Source organism: Dipodomys spectabilis, unplaced genomic scaffold (assembly GCF_019054845.1).
Source record: "Dipodomys spectabilis isolate Male_0828 unplaced genomic scaffold, ASM1905484v1 ptg000089l, whole genome shotgun sequence".
NCBI lineage: Eukaryota > Metazoa > Chordata > Mammalia > Rodentia > Heteromyidae > Dipodomys > Dipodomys spectabilis.
Genome location: NW_024870766.1, coordinates 18564719 through 18586371, shown reverse-complemented (window position 1 = coordinate 18586371; position 21653 = coordinate 18564719). Strand labels below are relative to the sequence as shown.

At 35.9% G+C, this 21653-nt stretch overlaps 1 protein-coding gene across 1 annotated transcript in view; it reads left to right on the top strand.

Annotated features, from left to right (window-relative positions):
* Positions 1–21653, top strand: part of Cog5 (component of oligomeric golgi complex 5) — a 215595-nt gene that overhangs the window by 67019 nt on the left and 126923 nt on the right. The window lies entirely within an intron of this gene.

The following is a 21653-nucleotide window of genomic DNA, read 5'->3' as shown; positions in this document are numbered from 1 at the left end:
GAGCCCTAACATTTTTTTCTCCCTCACAGCTAAATATTATATAGAGCAAGTGTTAGTAAACTTTTCTACAAGAGACCAGATAATAAATATTTTAGATATTATGAACTATTGTGTTTACATTTTTAGTTCTTTAAAGAGGTAAATACTCTTCTTAGTGTAAGGGATCAATTTGGCCTGAAGGTCTTATATTAGTGACCCTTGATGTAGACCACTATCATATTTTCATTACAGGACTTTACCTCTTGCTTCATCAGGAATATAATGGTTGAACTTTGTCAATTTCTTGCTTCCTGTACATTTTATCTATATTTATATCTTGTTATTAGTCTATGTTTTATTCCTGTGCCAACCAAAGACATATGTGTATCCTTTCATTTAAGCTTCAGGGTACTTCTTTTGTTCTCTCCTAAGTTCATTCATGCTCTGTTCCATTCATAGTGTTCTCAGTATTCTTGCTGCTTGAAAATTTTATAATAATGGCATCTCAACTGTTGATTTTCAGTTTTAAAAAAACACTACAACAATTCATGTGAAGTTTTTTGCTTTTTTGTTGTTACTATAAAGGTGATGTATAAGACATTACAGTTATATAAGTCAGGTAAAGAGTACATTTCTTTTTGGACAATGTCATGCCTTCACTTGCTCTCGCCCAGTTGTAGCTCTCATTTCCACCCACAAGTTGTACAGTTCATTTTCAACATAGTGTCTAGTGAGCACTATTGCTGCATTTGTTCACTCTTTGTCTTTCGATTTCTGTGCCTCACCTTACATTTCCAAAGATATATAAATGAACATACAGAACAAAAACAGCAAAAAAGAAAAAAAATCCTCTTGTTCTCATTTCTTGGAGTTCATTTTGATAAATACTGTTTTGTATGATCAGACGCAAATAGGCATTGTGTCTTTCTGTTCCTCCCCTATGAGCATCTTCCTTCCTCCTTTGTTCTCACTGTGTGTGAATGCCTAGAGACTTGTATAATTTATTATGTCCTTGTGTATTTTAGATCTAGCTTCTGAATGTGACAGAAAAGACGGGCCATTTGTCTCTCTGAGCTTGGCTTACCTCACCTAACATGATTTGTGCTAGGTCCATCCATTTCCCTGCAAATGACATGTTATTCTTTCTAATGGCTGTGTAAAATTCCATTGTGGATAGGTATCACATATTTTGGATCCATTCATCTATTATAGGACATCTGGGCTGTTTCCACAACTTGGCTAATGTGAATAGTGCAGCAATGAACATGAATGTGCAAGTATGGCATCCTGGCTTGTGATGTTCTGGGTAGATTCCCAGCAGTAGAATAGTTGGATTGTAGGAAAGATCTATGTACAACCACTGCTGTCAAGAGTGGTTATGCTAGTTTACATTCCCTCCAGCAGTGCAGTAGGATTCCTTTTTCTCCACAACCCTGCCATCATTTGTTGTTCATATTCACAATGATGGCCACTCTAATTGGGATGTAATGTAATCTTAGACTTGTTTTGATTTGTATGTCCTTTTTGGCTAGGGATGATGAACATTCATTTCCTTATGTATTTCTTTGCCATTTTACTTCTTCTTTTAAGAAGTCTCTCTTTAGCTCCTTTGCCCATTTAGTGATTGGTTCATTAGGTTTGGGAAGGGTTAGTTTCTTGAGCTCCTTGTATATTGGAGATTAGGCCTTTGCTTGATGTATTGCTGTAAAAGATCTTCTTCCAGTCTGTTGACTGTTTTTCTAGTTTAGTAACTGTGTTCTTTGCTATGCAGAAACATTTTAGTTTGATGTAATTTCATTTTTCAAATCTCTGCTGATTATGCCCTATGACTCTTTTCAAAAAGTGCCTATACCTATGAGTTCTAGTGTTTCTCCTACTCCCTCTTGCAGTAATTTCAAAATTTTAAGTCTGACCTTGATCCACTTTGAATTGATATTTGTGTGGTGATACACTTTGAGCTTTCTGCATTTGGATGCCCAGTTTTGTTTTTCTTTTCTTTTTTTTTTTTGGGTCCGGTCGTGGGGCCTGAACTCTGGGCCTGGGCACTGTCCCCCAGCTCTTCAGCTCAAGGCTAGCGCTCTACATTGAGCCACAGCGCCACTTCTGGCTTTTTTCTTTTTGCTTATGTGGTGCTGAGGAATCAAACCCAGGGCCTCAGGCATATAAGGCAAGCGCTCTACCACTGAGCCACCTTCCCAGCCCTGAATGCCCAGTTTTCTTAACACCAGTTATTGAAGAGACTGTTTATCTTTGGCTCCCTTATCAAATTTCAGATAACTGGTTTTATTTCCATGCTTTTTAGTCTGTTCCATTGATCATAGAGTCTATTTTTGTGCCAGTACCAAGATGTTTTTGTTATTATAGCTCTGTAGCAGAGCTTGAGGTTTGGGACTGTGATACCACCAGCATTTTGTTTTTTGTTTTTTGTTGTTTTTCTTTTTTAGAATTGCTGTAGCTATTTGAGGTCTTTTATTATTCCATATAAATTTTTGGATTGTATTTTCTTTTTTTGGTGTGTGGGGGGAGGGTCCAATCGTGGGGCCTGAACTCTGGGCCTGGGCGCTGTCCTTCAGCTCTTCAGCTCAAGGCTAGCTCTCTACCACTTGAGCCACAGCACCACTTCCGGCTTTTTTCTTTTTTCTTATGTGGTCCTGAGGAATCGAATTCAGGGCCTCATTCATGCAAGGCAAGCGCTCTACCACTGAGCTACCTTCCCAGCCCTGGGTGGTAAAGAACTTCATTGGGATTTTAATAGGAATCACATTAAATTTGTAGATCATTTTTAGAAGTACGGACATTTTTACAATATTAACTGTACCTACACATGAACATTCAAAGTCTTTCCATTTCCTGATGTCATCATTGATTTCTTTTTTCAAATTTTTAAAGTTTTTGCTATAAAGGTCTTCTGTTTCTTTGGTTAGGTTTATTCCTAGATTTATAGGTTTTCTGGGGTTTTTTTTTTGAGGCTATTGCAAATTGAGTTGTTTTCCTGATTTCCCTCTCAGCTTGTGTGTTGGTATACAGAAAGGCTACTGATTTTTGTGGGTTAATTTTGTATCCTGCTACTTTGCCAAAGTTATCAATTGATAAGTTCTAGGAGCTTGGAGATAGAGTCTTTTGGGTCCTTTAGATATAAAATCTTGTCATCTGCAACTAAGGATAGTTTGACTTCTTTCTGTATATGGATCTTTTTAAATACCTTTTTCTTGTCTTATTGTTCTGGCTAGGAATTCTACAACTATAATGAAGAGGAGTAGAGGCAGTGGACTTCCTTGACTTGTTCCTGATTATAGAAAAAAATGGTTTTAGTTTTTCACTGCTAAGTATGATGTTGGCTGTTGGTCTGTCAGATATAGCTTCTCCAGAACTTTTAACATGAATGGATGTTGGATTTTTCTGCATCTATTGAGATGTGGTTCTTGTCCTTGTTGGTGTAATGTATTATGTGTATTGATTTACATATGGTAAAGCATTGTTGCATCTCTAGGATGAAACCTATTTGACCATAATGTATGATTTTTTTTTTATTATTTGCTGAATTCTTTGCCTAGTATTTTATTGAAGAGATGTGCATCTGTGTTCATCAGAGAGATTGATCTATAGTTCCCTTTTTTCATTGGATCCCTACCTGGGTTTGGGATGAGAGTGATGCTGGCTTTCTAAACAAGTTCAGAATTGATCCTTCTTTTCCTAATTCATGGAAAAGTTTGAGGAGTACTGGTGTTAGTTCAACTTTAAAAGTATAGAATGCAGCCATGTATCCATTGGGACCTGCATTTTTCCTTGTTGGAAGATTTCTTATCACTTCCTAATCTCATTGTGTGATAAGGGCCTGTTTAAATGGTTTATATCTTCTTGATTTAGCTTAGGCAGTTTGCACGTCTCTAGGAATTTGACCATTTCTACTGTATTTTCCATCTTACTTGAGTATAGGTTTTGAGAGTAGTCCTTCATAATCTTTTGTATTTCTTGGATGTTTGTTTTAATGTTTTCTTTGGCATCTCTGATTTTGGTAATGTGAGTCTCTTTTTTTCTTTGTCAATTTAGCTAGGGGGCTGTCAGTTTTATTGATTTTTATCAAAGAATCAGCTTTTTGTTGATTTTATAGTTCTTTTAGTCTCTATTTCATTGATTTCTGCTCTAATCTTTACTATCGCTCTCTGTTTGGTAGTTTGGGGTTTGATTTGTTCCTGTTTTTCTAGCAGCTTTAGTTGCATCATGGGGTTATTTACTTGTGCTGTTTGTTTTATGTGTGCACTTAGGGCTATTAACTTTCCTCTCAGTCCCACTTTCACAGTATCCCATAGGTTCCAGTATGATGTGTTTTCATTGTCATTGAATGTTAAGAAATGTCTGATTTCCTTCTTTTATATCTTCAATGATCCACATTTTTTCAACAGTATGTTCAGTCTCCATATGAGTATTTTCTGCACTACGTTTTGTTGTTAAGAAGTAATTTAATTTCCTTGTGATCAGTGAAATATTTTTGGTTGAATTTGAATTATAAAAAAATACTTTTTAATCTGTGATGACATACGTAGGGTTTTATGATAAATACTGATTTCTACGTCATCTTACCCATGTTTTTCTTTTTCTATTTTTCTTTATTTTTAAATAAATTAATGGCTCACACCCCAACATGTAAAAACTAATGACCTAGAACATGTGAAAGAAAAAGTGTTCTGCAGAGGTAGATGGATACCTAAATGGCAAAACATTGAGAATGGATTTTCATTTCCTTTTTAATTTTAGGAAATAGACTAGATCTAGGCACATTGTATTGCAGGTGTCACCTCATAAATCTGCCAACGCATGTCCTTTCTGAGCTTCAACACAGCTGCCATTCCTCTCCACTCTTCTCCCTCCCATCCCTGGTGACTTGTAATGGTTTTTTGGTTTATGTTGGGGAAGAAAAGACAAATCAAAAAGAAAATAATACCGTTCTTATTTTTCTTAGGATATTATAAATTTTTAAAAGCTACCAAGTGAGCTAAATAGCAGAGATTTTTTTTTTTTTAAGGATCATTCTTATACTAAAAATAACATGAGGGCATTAGATCTTTTAAATATAGGTGAGTCCATTTGTATAAAAATCCTTAAAGAGTAAGATTACTTGTAAAGAATAAAGACACATGAAAAAACGACATGTTCTTACAACAATTTGTTCTATTCTTTTTTTCCTGCAACACAGTTATTCCTCCCCCGCTCCCCACACAACAGATTTGTAATGTAAGAATAGAATCATGGTGCAGCATGTAGCTCCCAGAGGTAAAACACACAGTGCTAAATTTCCATCTGTAGATTTTACTTTTTATATTTCATGTCATTTTCTCAGAGTTAAATTCAAATTTAAAATCATTTTAAGCTTTCAAGGAGTTTATTTATGTTAAGTTCTCCTAAGTGTTTTCCATCACATACTAGTTACTTTTATTTTGTGTTAAAATTAGACATGTTGTTACATGTAATTGTTCTTTGATTATTCATCTTTAGCCATAGATATAACTTGGCAGTTGATTTGTATCTTGAATTTTAATTGCTTGCTTTTATCTTATTTCATTAAAATGGTCTTATTTGAAATGGTCTTGAATTTTCCTTTTCCTGTCTCTGTATGATGAACTTACAATAGCATCATTAATGATTTTTTTTCTGAATAAATTTCTAAAATTAGTTTTTAATTGGCTATTTTAGATGGATCAATATAATTTAGAATTATTCAAAAATTTAAAAAGATGGTAAGTGACCCAGAAAAAATTAGTAACACAGTATTTTCAAATGCATGGTTGATAATGCACTTAGATTTGAGGGTATTTAGCTTAGACTAAATAAATTTGTTAGTATTGTGATAGCTGTGTCAATTATTTGAATTTGTTGAACCATAGACGAACTCTTATACTAGCAGGATCAAAATTTGTGACATCTCTTTTTGAACATATGATTTAATTAAGATATTTCAGATTAGTTAAAAAGACAATTGTTTCCCTAGCTTTAGCAAGGAGATCAGAAAAAGTATCATCATGTTGGCTTGTGTTATTTGGGGAAATAAATCTGTGAAAATATTAGGTGATCTAACGTTTGAGGTCTTGGTTATTGCTCGTATGTCCTGGGAGATCTTGTAGTGATTTATTTGCTGAGGCAAGAATGAAACAAATGTTGGTGTCACTAATGTTCAGGAAGGGAGTCATTTAGGTACTGTGTGACTCTAACCCTGCCTTTTAATCTCTTTTATTTCTCTGTATTCCTCAGATTATTATTATTGATACCATGTGCAATAACTTTCCAGAGTCCTATTTCAATCTTGAGAATTCATTCAGGTGTTAATAATACATGTCTCATTCTTATCCATAATCTTTTGGGTTCATTGCTTGAGATTTGTCTACTGTACTCTTTTTGAAGTCTTTTACTGTGGAATTGTTGATGATGTGAGGGATATATTGCCTCGCCTTTTCATATTGTATTTCTGTGTTTGGATTTAAGCATCCTAGGCCAAGTGTTTGGTTGGAGGTTTTACTCTGTTGTGTTCTTTCAGTTGAAATATTTGTATTATTTAGGCAAGACTGGACAGTGGCCAGATTGTGTTTTCTTGCCACTGAACTGAGATTGTATCTTGGTAGTAAAACATCCACTTAGTTTATTCAGTTTATTCCTTTCTCTATTGAGGGTGATTAGATAAATACCAAAGTAAACAAACAAAACTCCCCAAATGACAAGGACAAAAATGGTTACTATTTTCTTGGTCTTTGGAGAGGGTAGCTATGTTTCCTTTCCAGAGCAGAGTTTCTTTGTTTGTGCCTTTGTTTGGTTAGTTGTTTTAAGTGTGAACTGGTTAGGCCAGTGTGACATGGATCAGTAGGAGAGATGAGTGGAAGAGTGGTCAATCTGGCCTCTGAACAGGACCTCAGTACAGAAGAGTAGACTTAATGTTTTATTTGTAAGTTCCTCTACTGGATCTCAGACACTGGAATACCAGGGCCTTGGAAATGAATCTTGAGGCCTGAACTTTATGCTACTGCATATGTTAAGAGACTTGGCTTGAATTGGATATCCAAACCCTGTGCTGCCACCCTACCTGTCTCAAGGCTGATTTACTGACTTCTGGCATCTACTTCACCACCTGGAAATATTTGCATGGACCCAGAATAGCTAACAGAACTCTTTGTTTTCCCACTATTCATATTTGGGTAGAGAAAAAAGAGCCCTAGTCAACTGGTTTGTAACACAGATATGGCTATGTCCTTTCTCTGGACTCACACAGGTGTGAGCAGTTCTGAACAAGGACCTCAGCTGAAGAATGCTGAAACTCAGTTACAGAGTAACCTGTGTGTGTGTGTGTGTTTGCGCACATGTGTGCACATGTGTGTGCCAGTCCTTTGGCTTGAACTCGGGGCCTGACCACTACCTCTGAACTTTTGTGCTCAAGGCTAGTGCACCACCACTTGGACCATATTAATGCTTCAAACTGTCATCCTTGAATCTCAGCCTCTTGAGTAGGACTATAGGTGTAGTGACTGGTGCCTGGCTCTAAAGACACTGTCTGGACCAATGTTGGGCAGATAAGCCTTTCTTTCTAAGTTCTTGTATGTATTTTCCTCTACCCTTTGGCTGTGGTTTTGTTTCAGATCAAACTTTGGTGAACAGAGTTGTTTCCTGGGTGCTGTCCTATAGTTTCAAAAAACTTTATTATGTTTTATATAGTCCTCTGGGTTTTTAACCTCTCATTTGAATACTAAGGCTTCAACAGATAGACCTTTGTCTATGCTTGGGTAAAGAATTAATATTGCTGAAGGATAACAGAAATGAGCGACTTAATTTGCTGTCATGCTAACTAGATTATTTGTATTTTAAAAGTAAACTTATTTTACCTTATAAATCACTGATTAATCTAATTTAAAGTGTTTAGTGAAGTGAATAACTGAGTAGAGGGGGAGCTTTTGAGCATTAGTCATTAAAATTTAGCAGATATGGTCTAACTAGATGCCAGAAGTGATAAAAGTAATATGCTGTGAAAATTAACCGACGACTGATCCATTATTTATAATTTGGGAGAATGGGAAGGATATTACATGTAGGTAGCACTTGAACTGAGTATTGAAAGATAAAGTTTTTAGGAGTTGCATGGAGTTTGGGAAGATGAATGTATTTGATGTTAGAAGGAAATGGTAATTGGTATTTTAGTTTGACAAAAGTGTAATCCCTAGACTTAATGGTCTATATTGAAGAGAATGTACACCTTTATTTCTCCTTTCTTTTTAAAGTTTAATGAGAGCACAGGACTAAAATGGCATTAAAGCTACTAGGAGAAGTAATGCAAGAAGAGATGACAGAAGTGAATGTGATTTTTTAGATATGAAAAGCAGCTGGGGCATAATTGATTTATTTCAGTATAGGAAGTGGAAACATACTTGGAGAAGGAGAATCTAAGTAGAAGGATATTAACTCAAAGAATTCAGAAAAGGCTCAAAATTAAAAGCATCATGTATTTTTGAAAATGAGATGAAGGATAAAATTAAAAAGAGATTTGTTTAATTTCTTTATGTCTTTACTTAGAACCTTGAATAAATCAATTTGGTGTTAGAAAATAGTTTCTGTCTTTGTCAGTGGACCAATCTAATGGATTTATACTTAAATGGCATTACTGGAAGGTAATAGAGACTTCTGTTGTTGAGGCTTCTTGGAGTCATGCCTTTGAGAGGGGTATCTTTTCCCTGGCCCCTCCCTGAGTATCTTTTCCCTGGCCCCTCCCTGAGTCTCTTTGCTTCCTAGTTGTCATGAGATGAATAGTTTTTTCCTGCCATGCTCTTCCTTCAGGATACTTCTGACTTGCTGCAGACCTAAAACCAATGGAGCCAGCTGGCTATGGACTGAATCCTCTAAAAACCATGGTCCAAAATAAATCTCAGCTCCTTAGGTTGTTTTCTCTCTGGTATTTGTCACAAGGATAAGTCTGACTAATATACTTACTAAATCTAGACTATTTTCAGTTTCCTTCTCTCCAATCTCAGTTTGTTCCTCTGGTGTAATATTTAGGCCTAGAATATTCTTGCCCTTTCATCTAGTCTTCAGTGCCTGCTAAAATACAGTTCATTTTCGCTATGAGGGAGAGTATGGCAGAAGTTTTCAATGTGTTATGTCCGTGGCTATTTTACAAACCATGGTGATTTTTACAAATCAGGTGGCTTTACCACCATATGCTCTCACTTACTGAAAACAGTAGCCTGAAAGTAACAGATGTGTCTTTCTCACATAGTAGTGCAGAGGTTGTATATTTGCTCAAAAATGATGTTAAGGAACTAAGCTTTTTTTTCTTTTTTACTCTGAAGTTTATATTTTTATCTATAGGCCTTCAGAGGATTGTTTCACCTTCAGGCATCAAATAATATCCAGATAGGAAAAAGAAATGCAAGAAAGAAGAAGTCTTTACTACACACACTTGTGTGTGTGTGTGTGTATGTGTGTATGTGTATTTATTTGAGCTTTTCTTTCCCCTGTAAGAAATGCAAGAAGAGGTCTTTACTACATACGTGTGTGTGTGTGTGTGTGTGTGTGTGTGTGTGTGTGTGTGTGTGTGTGTGTGTGTATTTATTTGAGCTTTTCTTCCCCCTGTTGAGACAGGTTTTACTATTTAGCCCAGGCTGCCCTGGAACTTATGAATAGCATAAGCTGTTCTATTTTATATTTCTGCCAGCAGTGTAAGAGAGTTCCACTAATACTTGTTTTCAGTTCTGTTTAATCATGGCAAAATAATATAAAATTTACTATTTTTACCACTTTTTGTTTTAGTGCAAACTAATTGTTCAGTATCCCAATGTACAATTGTGCTGTTTCCACACATGCATACAGCTTGGTAAAATTAATCTCCTCCATTATTTTCCTAACTCCCCTTTTTCCTTTTTTCAGTTTCTAATGGGCTTCATTATTCTATTTTTCATACATGTATATGAAGTATTTTGATCATGATCACCCACCCACATGTTCACATTCCATTTTGTACCATTTGTTGGAGATGCTTTGTCAACATGTGTATTTGGCATTTCTGTAGAAAATCAATAGGCTGCAGCTTTTCTGGGTTTATTTTTGGAACTTCTGTTAGTCTTCATGCTTGTTTCTGTGCCCGTACCATCCTGCTTTTTTTTGTTTGCTTTTGGCCATACTAGCATTTAAACTCAGTTTTGTGCTTTTTAGGTCAGTACTCTACTACTGAGTAACATGTCAACATGTCCAGTCCTCATGCTGTAGTTTTTATCAACTTTTTTGGTTTTGAAGTTTGAACTCAGGATCTTAAATTTTCTAAGTAAACCCTCTACCACTTCAGCCACACCTCTCCCAGCTCTATATGCTTTTTATTTTTTCAGGTAGTGGGATTTCACACTTTTGCTGGGGCCATAATCTTCCTACCTCCACTTCTGGAGTTATTTCTGTAACAGCTGTGAACTACCACATCCAGCTTGTTTCTTGAGATAGGATCTTGATAACTCTTTGCCTAGGCTGGCCTCAAATAACTATACTTCTGATTCTGTCTCCTAAATAGCTGAGATTACATGCATGTACAAAATACCTATCTTAACTATTTTAAATATCTATATTACTAATCTGACAGATGGATAGAAATGTTCATCCTCTAAAACAGAAGTTCTGTACTTATTCACAGCTTCTTATTTGACTCTTCCCTATTCTCTTCCTCCTATTCTGTTCCTCTGTCACTTGTTCTAGCTATGAAAAGTACTACACTACAATAGGTCCAAAGTGCCATGGCCACGTAACAAGGGATTGAAACCTCTGAAATTGTAAGCCAAAATAAACTTTTCCTCTTGTTAAATTGATTTTTGCAAATATTTTGTTACAGAGACAAAATGCTGACTGACTTGGATATCCCTCCAGTATTTGTCTTTTTGTGAGTAACTTATTTCACTGAGCATAATATCTTCAGGTTCTTTTGTAATTACCTAATCTCAAAGAAAAAAAGTGAGAGAAGGGATGGGTTAAGAGAGATGGGTGACAATGTTGTCAGACACTTTGTATTGATATACTGTTTTGTAGAATGGGAACTTCTTTGTACAACTACTTAAAGATAATAAAAAATAAAAATAAAAAAATAAAAAAATCTTCAGGTTTATATATGTGATAGCTGGTGATAGGAATTTGTTCTTTTTTTAAAGCTAAATAATATTCCATTATGCATTTATCCACTGGTGGACACGAGTTGCTTCCATCTCTTGGCTCTTATGCATATGGCTGTAATGAACATGAATGTGCCACTACTTTTCTTTTGAGATTATACTTTAAATTGTTGTATCTTTTTTTTTTTTTTTTAACTTTTTCTGACTAGACCTAGGGCCTCATTGTGCAAAGTAAGCAAGCACTCTACCACTTAGCTATAACCACAACCTACTACTTTTAATTGAGGACCCTTTATACTATTTTCCATGACAGCTGTGCTGTTTACATTTTGAACAACTGTACAAGGGATTTATTTTCTTACCTCCTTGCCAATAGTTGTTTATTTTGGGCAATTCCATTCCAGTGCATGTGAAGTGATCCATCATTGTTTTGATCCGTGTGTTTCTCCAATAACTAGTCATGTTGAGTCCTTTCAAAGCTTGTTGGCCTTCATCTGTCTTTAAGAAAGTTCTTTGCTTGATTTTGAAATCAAGTTTTGTGTTGTTGGTTGGTTATAGTATTTCTTTATTCTACTTTTATCACATAGATGATATACACATGACTCGTTGTTGGTTGTCCTATATTTCTATTAATTGTGCTTTTTGATACACAGAAATTTTTAATTTTGATGTAGTATAGCTTCTGTTTTGTTTTTACTGTGGTTGCTTGTGCTTTTTTGAGTCAAATACAAAAAAATCATCAGGTGCAGATGAGGATCCAGTTTCATTCCTTTTTTTTTTTTTTTTTGTCAAGGTCATGGGGCTTGAACTCTGGCTGGGCGCTGTCCCTTAGCTCTTCAGCTCAAGGCTAGCGCTCTACCACTTGAGCTCCAGCGCCACTTCTGGTTTTCTAGTGGTTTATTGGAGATAGGAATCTCACGGTCTTTCCTGCCCTGGCTGGCTTTGAACCACAATCCTCAGATCTCAAACTCCTGAGTAGCTAAGATTACAGGTGTGAGCCACTGGTGCTCGGCTTTATCCAGTTTCATTCTTTTGCATATGAATATATAGTTTTCCCAACACAGTTTGTTGTAAAGATTGAGTTTTCTTCGCATCCTTGTCAAAAAAAATTTTTGACAAATGAAGGGGATGAATATGATCAAAGTACATAGCATACTTGTCATAATGAAACTCCTTTCCAGGACTTAATGTATGCCAATAAAAAATGACATTTTATCCAGGCACTGGTGGCTTCCACCTATAATCCTTCCTACTGAGGAAGTTGAGATCTGAGAATCCAGGCTCAAAGCCAATCAGGGCAGACAAATCCTTAAGATTATACGTCCAGTTAATCAGGAAAAAGCTAGCTGTGGAAGTGTTATTTATTGGTAGAGCTGCAGCTATGAATGAATGAAAAGCCCTGTGAGAGCATTGGACCCAGAGTTCAAGTCTCAGTACCGGCACAAACAGCACTCATATTTGACCATATATGCAAATGTTTATTTCTGGGCTTTCTATTTTATTCCACTGGTCTAAATGTCTTTTTATAGTGGTATGACACAACTTTGATTAATGTAGTTATGAGGTATGTTTGAAGTCAGAGTGTAAGATATTCATCTTTATTCTTTTTCTAGTTTCTTTGTCTATACAGAGTTCTTTGAATCTATATGAATTTTAAAATAAATTTTTCTATCTATAAAATATTTTATTAGGATCTCTAAAGGAATTGTATTATTCTGTAGGTCATTTTGGATGATTTAAAAATGGGCATTTGAAAAATGTTAATGCTGAAATAAGGATACAGGTTGACCCATTGTAACAATGAGATGTACAAGACACTATGTTGAAAATGAACTTTACAACTTGGGGGGAGAGGTTGAGAAGCTGGGGAGGTGGGGAAAGAAGGGATGGTAGAGGAAAAACAAAGGAGGGGGTAATAGTGCTTGATAGGAAATGTACTCATTACCTTAGTCATGTAACTGTAACCCCTCTGTACAGTGCCTTTACAACAAAAAATATATATTAATATAAAAAGGTTAAGTCTTCCAGCATGTAAACAGAATATCTGTTTGCATTTACAGTCATTCTTAATTTCTGTCAGCCATGTTTTGCAGTATTCACAGTATAGGACTTTTGCTTTTTGGATTGTTTACTCCTAAGTCTCATCTTCTTTTTCTTATTATTTGATTTGTTTTCTCTTTTAATGTTTTTTTTCCCATCAGTTGTGGGGTTTGAACTCTGGGCCTGGGCCCTGTCCCTCAGCTCTTCAACTCAAGGCTATCGCTCTACCACTTGAGCCACAGTGCTACTTACGGTTTTCTGGTGATTGGTTGGAGATTAGAGTTTCTTGGACTTTCCTGCCCAGGCTGTCTTTGAACCTCAGTCCTCAGATTTCAGCCTCCTGAGTAGTTAGGATTACAGGCGTGAGCCACGGATGCCTGGCTTCTCTTTTAATTTTTATTATCGTAATTAGACAAAAGGAGTTTTATTGTGATATTTACATACATATAGTATACTTTGGTCAAATTTACCTCAGTTTATACTATTCCTTAATTCCTGTCTTTTTTTTTTTTTTGAAAGAGAAAGAATGTTTCACATTAGCCAAGGCTGGCCTAGAACTCATAATACTCCTTTCTTAACATCTTAAGTCCTGAGCTTGAGATAATAGGACCCTGGTTTATTAATTTTTTTTTTTTTTTTTGTCCAGTCGTGGGGCCTGAACTCTGGGCCTGGGCGCTGTCCCTCAGCTCTTCAGCTCAAGGCTAGTGCTCTACCACTTGAGCCACAGCACCACTTCCGGCTTTTTTTTCTTTATGCTTATGTGGTGCTGAGGAATCGAACCCAGGACCTCATGCATGCAAGGCAAGCGCTCTACCACTGAGCCACCTTCCCAGCCCTGGTTTATTAATTTTTATATTACTATAAATGGAATTTTTTTCTAGTTTCTTTTTTGGGTTGTTCATTGTTAGTGTATAGAATTACAACTAAATTTTGTGTATTGATTTTGCGTCCTACAATTTTTTTATTTTTAGGGATTTTTTTGTATGTATGGAGTTTGCTTCATATAAAATCATAAATCTGTGAGCAGAGATGATTTTACTTCTTTCTTTTCTATTTGAATTCCTTTTATTTATTGTTTTTGCCCAATTATCGCAGCTAGGACCGTATGTGCTATGCTAAATAGAAGAAAAGAAGGCTTTTATTTTTTTAAATTAATTTGTTTATATTTTGTGCCCGTCCTCAAGCTTGCACCAGGGCCTGGGCGCTGTCCCTGAGCTTTTGTGCTCTACCACTTGAACCACATCTCTACTTTTGGCTTCTTGGTGGTTAATTGGAGATAAGAATTTTATGAACTTTCTCACCTACACTTACATTGAACCATGATCCTCAGATTTCAGCCTCTCAGTAGCTAGGATTACAGATATGAACCACTGACGCCTGGCTAAGAAGGCTTTTATTTTTAAAGTATTTTTTTAATGGAAAAATGGCACAACCATACATACATATGCATGTGCACCCACGTGGATAATTGTATGTGTGTGTGCATATGGGTGATTCTGGCAATTAAATCTAATGTGTCATATGTACTAAAGTATTTTACGACTGAGCTTAGTAGCTCTAGTCTTGTGCAGGAGAATTGATCATTTGAAGTGAGGCTGGCAATTTAGTGAGACCTCTGTCTCAAAAAAATAAACAACAGGGCTGGGAAGGTGGCTCAGTGATAGAGAGCTTGCTTGCCTTGCATGCATGAGGCCCTGGGTTCGATTCCTCAGCACCACATAAGCAAAAAGAAAAAAGCCGGAAGTGGCGCTGTGGCTCAAGTGGTAAGCGCTAGCCTTGAGCTGAAGAGCTGAGAGACAGTGCCCAGGCCCAGAGTTCAGGCCCCACGACCGGACCCAAAAACAAATAAATAAATAAAAATAAACAATAGTAGCAAAGCAACATAAAAACAAACCAGGAAAAAAATGTCATCCTTACATTTTTTTAAAGTACATGTTAGAGTATATGTATTATAAATATATTATGATTTTAGAAGTCTCCATTTCTCTTCTTAATGGCTTAGGTGGAAAGTAATATTTACATGAAGAGACAACTATTCATACCAGACCAGTTGATTCTTTTTATTAAGGATATTCTTAGGCTGGAATGCTTACTGAAACTTATATCTTTGTATTTATGTAGTATTATATTGACTTTCTGGATTATACTCATGTACTTATATTTGTTTTCTAAGAGTATGTCCTTGAAAGGATTAAGTGTTTTTATCTTATGAACATTTTTTTAAACTGCATTAGTTCAAACCATCTTGAATTGTATGACCTATTTGATCAGCTTGAATTCCATTTTAAGTTTCTTTTCATGTTTAACTTTTCAACTCAATTTACTATAAAGCAGTTACTTTCATAGCACACTGTTGTTTTGTCCCCTGAAATTTTCTTGTTGATGATTTTTCTGTATTGAAAGTTAATGAACATGCTGTTATCTGAGGAATTCTTTTTTTTAATTTAATTTGATTTGATTGTAAGGATGATGTCAGAGGTGGTTACAGTCATGTAAGTAAGGTAATCAGTACATTTCTTTTTTTTTTTTTTTGGATCTGGTTGTGGGGCCTGAACTCTGGGCCTGGGCGCTGTCCCTCAGCTCTTCAGCTCAAGGCTAGCACTCTACCACTTGAGCCACAGCGCCACTTTCCGGCTTTTTTCTTTTTTGCTTATATGGTGCTGAGGAATCGAACCCAGGGCCTCAGGCTTGCAAGGCAAGCGCTCTACCACTGAGCCACCTTCCCAGCCCATCAGTACATTTCTTATTGAACATTGTTACTCCCTCCCTCCTTTTTGTCCTTGTCTCACCATTTTGTTATTCCCCTTCCCTTCTCCAAGTCAGGTAAAAGTATATAGAAGACACTGGGTACCATAATCAAAAACAGTGACAACAGGGGATAAACAAAAGGAAAAATTTAAAAAAAAAAAGAAAAAAGAAACAACTTTACACAATACATTATATTATTATATAGTGTATAGTATATATTGTGATATATACTATATAATACATATATGTTTATGTTGTATATATTATACATTAATAACTTGTTATATAATATATTAGTATATTATATGTAGTTTAATATATTATAATATATTCATTTATTATGTTAGTATTTTATATTAATATCTAGTATATTAGTTTATTAGTATATTAGTGTACTTGGATAGCTGTAAACAAATTACCACCAATTTGGTGGCTGAAAACAATGTGAATTTATCCTTAAACAATTTTGGAGGTTAGAAGTCTGCAATGAGTTTTAAGGAACTATAAACAAGATGGCAGAGGGAACTTACTGGTAATGTGCCAGTGGTTGTTGTACAGAGGACTAAATGGCTCATCTTGTAGCTACTCTGCTTGCAGAACTTTCATTGACTTTAATTCTCAAGTATCATCTAGTCTATAGGTTAAGTACTAAATTAGGGCCTCAAGTGAAGTTATGTTTTACTTTACTATGGCTATTGTGACATGTTACTACAAACTGAGTGCCTTAAAAAACAACAGAAACTAATTTTCATTCAGTTCAAGAGACTAGAAGTCTGAAACTCTGGTATTAGCCAGAATAATGCTCTCCTTATTCTAAGTTTTGGTAACTTGGGTATATTTTTGGTATTCCTTCACTTTCAGACAAATTATTCCATCTCTACTTGGGTCTTCTCACATGACTTTCTTCTTGACGAGTCTTTGTATCTTTATTTAGTGTTTTCTTTGTGTAAATTTTCTTCATTTTATAAGAATTTAGGTCATTGGATCGTTGTCCACCCTAATCTAGGATGACCTCATTTATCTGAACTACATATAGGGGTACTAAGGGTTAAGAGGACAAAATCGAACCTGTTATAATTGAGTGTATTTTGTTTTCAAATGTATGTTGCTCCCAAGTAGTGAAATAAGTTAAGGTTTAGACTTTGGCCCACTGACATAAATGAGTTCTCCTAAAAAATTAATAATGATAACCTGAGTGCAGAGTTTACTAGGAGGTAACATGAAAGAAATTTAATGAAGAACAATGAAAGATAAGAGAGAGAAGGAATCATCAAGGATCATGGTAACTTTTGTCAAACCTCAACTTGAAAGCCATTGTAGTTTGGAATCTCCAATCATTCTCCTTGCCTGGCTACCTTCATGCCTCCATAGGACTCCCCATGGTTTATATATAACCTGCCTTTGGTAGAGAACCTATAAAGCATTTATGATCAGAAGAGATGAGTGTACTTTAATGGCAGAGAAAAACATTTTTATGGCTTGTTAGGCTGGCTTCTCACTGATACAGTGGAAAACTCAGAATGTATGATATTTTAAAGTCCATGACCATGCTTTCTGTAAGTAGTTGAGATTTCCTTAACATTCCATTTCCTCACTAATAAATTTCCTTATCTATCAGTCAGGGTTCCTAGACAAGGTCAATCAAATCTACAGCTGCTTTAGATTTAGAAAGGATTTACTAAAACATTTTAGAGTGTGTAAAGAGAACAAAGTTTGAGGTAGCTAGAGAATCAAATACTGACATTGAATAGCTGTAATACTATTTTGGGAGATAAAAGCTGCACCCCATATTTATTTTGCCTTCTTTCTGCTTTGTGAGGCAAAAGCCTGTAAATCTGTCAGAGCTACAAACCACAAACCAGCTTGGCATGCTGATACCTTGATCTTGGAGGTCTAGCTTGCAGAAAGGTGAGAAATAAATTTTTGTTGGCAATAAATTATCCAGTTTACATGACTCTGTTGTAGCAAGAGCCTGAACTAAAACCATGTCTGGTTCCAGATCCTGCCCTTACCATTTAATAATTGGAAACTGGAGTGAATCAATTAACTGCCCTGTACCTCAGTTTCATTATAAGTCAAGCAGATTAGTTGGGTGCTGGTGGCTCACGCCTGTTATCCTAGCTACTGAGGAGGCTGAGATCTGAGGATTGAGCTTTAAAGCCAGCCTGGGCAGAAAAGTCTGTGAGACTCTTATCTCCAATCAACCACCAGAAAGCCAGAGTGGCTGGTGGCTCAAGTGGTAGAGCCCTAGCTGAATGACAACACCCAGGCCCAGAAGTCAAGCCCCATAAACCACCAAAAAAAAAAAAAGAAAGAAAGAAAAAAGTCAAGCAGATAGAAATACCTCACTGAAGCATTGTGAATATTAGGTTCTTATAGTGATATAATGTAAAACATGTAGTATTAGTTTTATCAGGCTGATGTAAATAAATATCACACACTGGGTGGCAGAAAATTGCATATTTTATTGTCTATACATTTTTAAGAATAGAACTCCAGATTCAAGATGTCAGTAGGTTTGTTTTCTTCTGAGGCCTTGGAAGGAATCTGTTCCATGCCTCTCCCAGTTTCTTATGGTTTGCTGACAGTCTTCACTTCTGTGGCCTGTAGAAACATGAATCTCTTTATTACAGTCATATAGCATTGTCCGTGTGTGGTGTCTCTGTTCAAATTTCCTTGAATTCAGGGCCTGGATACTATCCCTAAGCTTTTATGCTCCAGGCTAACCACTATACCATTTGAAACACAGGTACCCTTCTGGTTTTTTGCTGGTTGATTAGAAATAAGAGTCTTGTCTACTTTTTTGACCAAACTGTGATCCTGAGGTGTCAGCCCCCTTAGTATCTAGGATTACAGGTATGAGCAAGGGGTACCAGGCTAAATTTCCTATTTTCATAAGAATAACAGTCATATTGGATTAGGAGCTTCATCTTAATTACATTTGAAATTACCCTGTTTTTAAAGTGAAGCTCTGTGTGGGGTGTATGTGTGTGTGTGTGTGTGTGTGTGTGTGTGTGTGTGTGTGAGAGAGAGAGAGAGAGAGAGAGAGAGAGAGATCCTCAGATCTCAGCCTCCTATGTAACTAGGATTATAGGCATGAGACAGTGGGGCCCAGCTTTGGATACTAAATCTCCCTGAAGCTTTGAAGAACAGGAAAGTTAGGCATGCCTTGACAAGTGTGTTAGATTTGAAATAGAAAGATTTAGCCAGAAGAGTCTGAGGTTATTCTGAGCATAGTTCATGTGTGGACTGCTTGGAAATGTACAAATATTCACCTATGGTCATCTGTTCTTCAAGATTTTTTTTCCACCCTACCCGTATTAGAAAGTCAGGAATTAGCAACTAACACCCTATTATAAAAATAGTAGCTTACTTTTATGTAGCTTTTAAGTATATTTTGAAAACATTTTTATGCATATCATTTGTCCATGAAACTGTGCTTTATTTTAATGTAGTTATTTTAATTGTCACTTTTAGAAAGGTTATGTGACTTTTCTCCAGTCATATAATCACCCTTTTTCTAATTCAACATTTATTTAATTCATCTTCTGAAAGGATGTACCTGTTTTCTGTGAAAGCAGGAATAAATTTCTAGTTGAGAGATATTCTGGAGGCTGGGAATATAGCTCAGTGGGAGCATGCCTAGCATGCTCAAGGCCCTGAGTTTGATCCCCAGTTCCAAGGAAGAAAATTACAAGTGTTTTTAAAGATTTTTAAAGGTGTTTGAATGAATGTTTACTGTTTTATTTTATATAAAGATAATTTCAGTAGCTATGAGAGAACTTTAACAGATTTCCACACATTGACTTGTGATTGTTCTCTTAGATGGAGTTAATTTAATGCCTGTTATTTACCCAGTGGAAACTATGTTTATATATTTTCATGCTAATCCTTTAATCTGTTTCACTTACTATAAATATCCCCTCCTTTTTAACATTATTTTTTTACTGTTTTTCACTAGTAAGTTCTTAAGTCTGTAGTTCATTTCTTTAAAGTTAAGAAATTATTTTCCTTTAATAATTTGAGTACATATTCTAATCACTGTTTTATAAATGAAAAGTACGGAAGCTTATAGAGTCTGTCAAGAGACTATGTGACTATGACAGACTAAGTCGTCTCTGAGGCACTGTGTAAGCCAGAGATTTAACAGCCTTTTCAGTAGTCTTTCCTCTAGGATAAGTCTTAAGGCCTATTTGCAAAGAAATGATTGTGGAAGAAGCATAGCTATCAGTAACGACTATATAACTACCCTTTGTATCGTTTGTTTCCCTTGTCCTCAAATTTAATGTAGATCTAACTCTGTAAGGTTCAGTCTGTACATATTTGAGTGCTACTGGTTGGTTAGTTAACTTTGAGTTGGATGTTTTAATGTAGTTTGACCTAGGTAGTATGTTGTAACCAAACTTAAATAAACTATGATATATATAAATGCTAGGGCTAAATAAGACTGAATATTAAGAAATAGTTCCAATTAGAGGATATCGTGAAAATCCATTTGTTATTCTATTAACTGAAAAATGAAATCATTTTCTGTCTGGATAAATTTGATTTTGTGTGTGTATGTATGTGTGCATGTCTGTTCACGTGCACATGTGCTCAGATACTGGGGCTTGAACTCAGGTCTTGTACTCTTTTTAAAAATTATTATTGTAATTTTATTATCTTTAAGTAGTTGTACAAAAGAGTTACAACTGAATGAGAGGGAAAGAGGGAACAGTTTATACTAAGCACAAGGAAAGAAATGTAAATATCACTTGATGTGGGAGAAATAATTGTATTGTCAAAGCTCATGACAGTTTGCCTTGTGAAGATTAAAATGTGTTTGTAACTTTAACTAAATATCACTATTCCACAATACTGTGAAATATGTGAAATTTATGTAATCACCTAATCTCAATTTAATAAAAAGAAAAGAAAAGTGGGAGAAGGGATGGGTTTGGAGCATTGGGGGACAATGTTATCAGATACTTTGTACTCATATATTGTTTTGTAGAATAGGAACTTCTTTGTACAACTATAGAAAGTCCGTTTATGACTACAATGCATCTTAATCAGTCTCATTTTCTATCTCACCCAACAATGCCCAATCCCACCCATTTTTGGTCTGAGACTGGGACTCAAACTTGGTACCTAATGTTTTTACTCATTGGCTAGCACTCTACCAATTGAGCCAGCCACAGCTTCAACCCCTCAATTTTCCTAGTTTCATACACACACATACATACACACACACACACACACACACACACACACAGAATATTATGATTGCATTCTTTTTTTCCTTTTTTTTTTTTTTTTGTCGGTTGTGGGGCTTGAACTCAGGGCTTGGGCACTGTCCCTCAGATCTTCAGCTTAAGGCTAGTGTTGTACCACTTGAGCCACAGCACCACTTCTGGCTTTTTCTGCTTATGTGGTGCTGAGGAATCGAATCCAGGGCCTCATGCATGCAAGGCAAGTACTCTACCACTGAGCCACCTTTCCAGCCCCTTATGACTGTATTCTAACTCCCTTCTTCTCTTCAGTGGATTCCTTCCCTTTGAGTTTACCCCCTTGCTACAAATTTATTTAAATTTGATGTATGTGTGTGTGTGTGTATACGTGCACGTGCAGGCACACATGCTTGCACACACATGCATGTCCTATGGCTTGAACTCAGGATCTGGGCACTCTCCCTTTCCTTTTTTTGTTGTTGTTGAAGACTAGAGCTTTACCACTTTAACAACTGTCTTACTTCTGAATCTCATGGACTTTGTGCCCAGACTGGTTTCA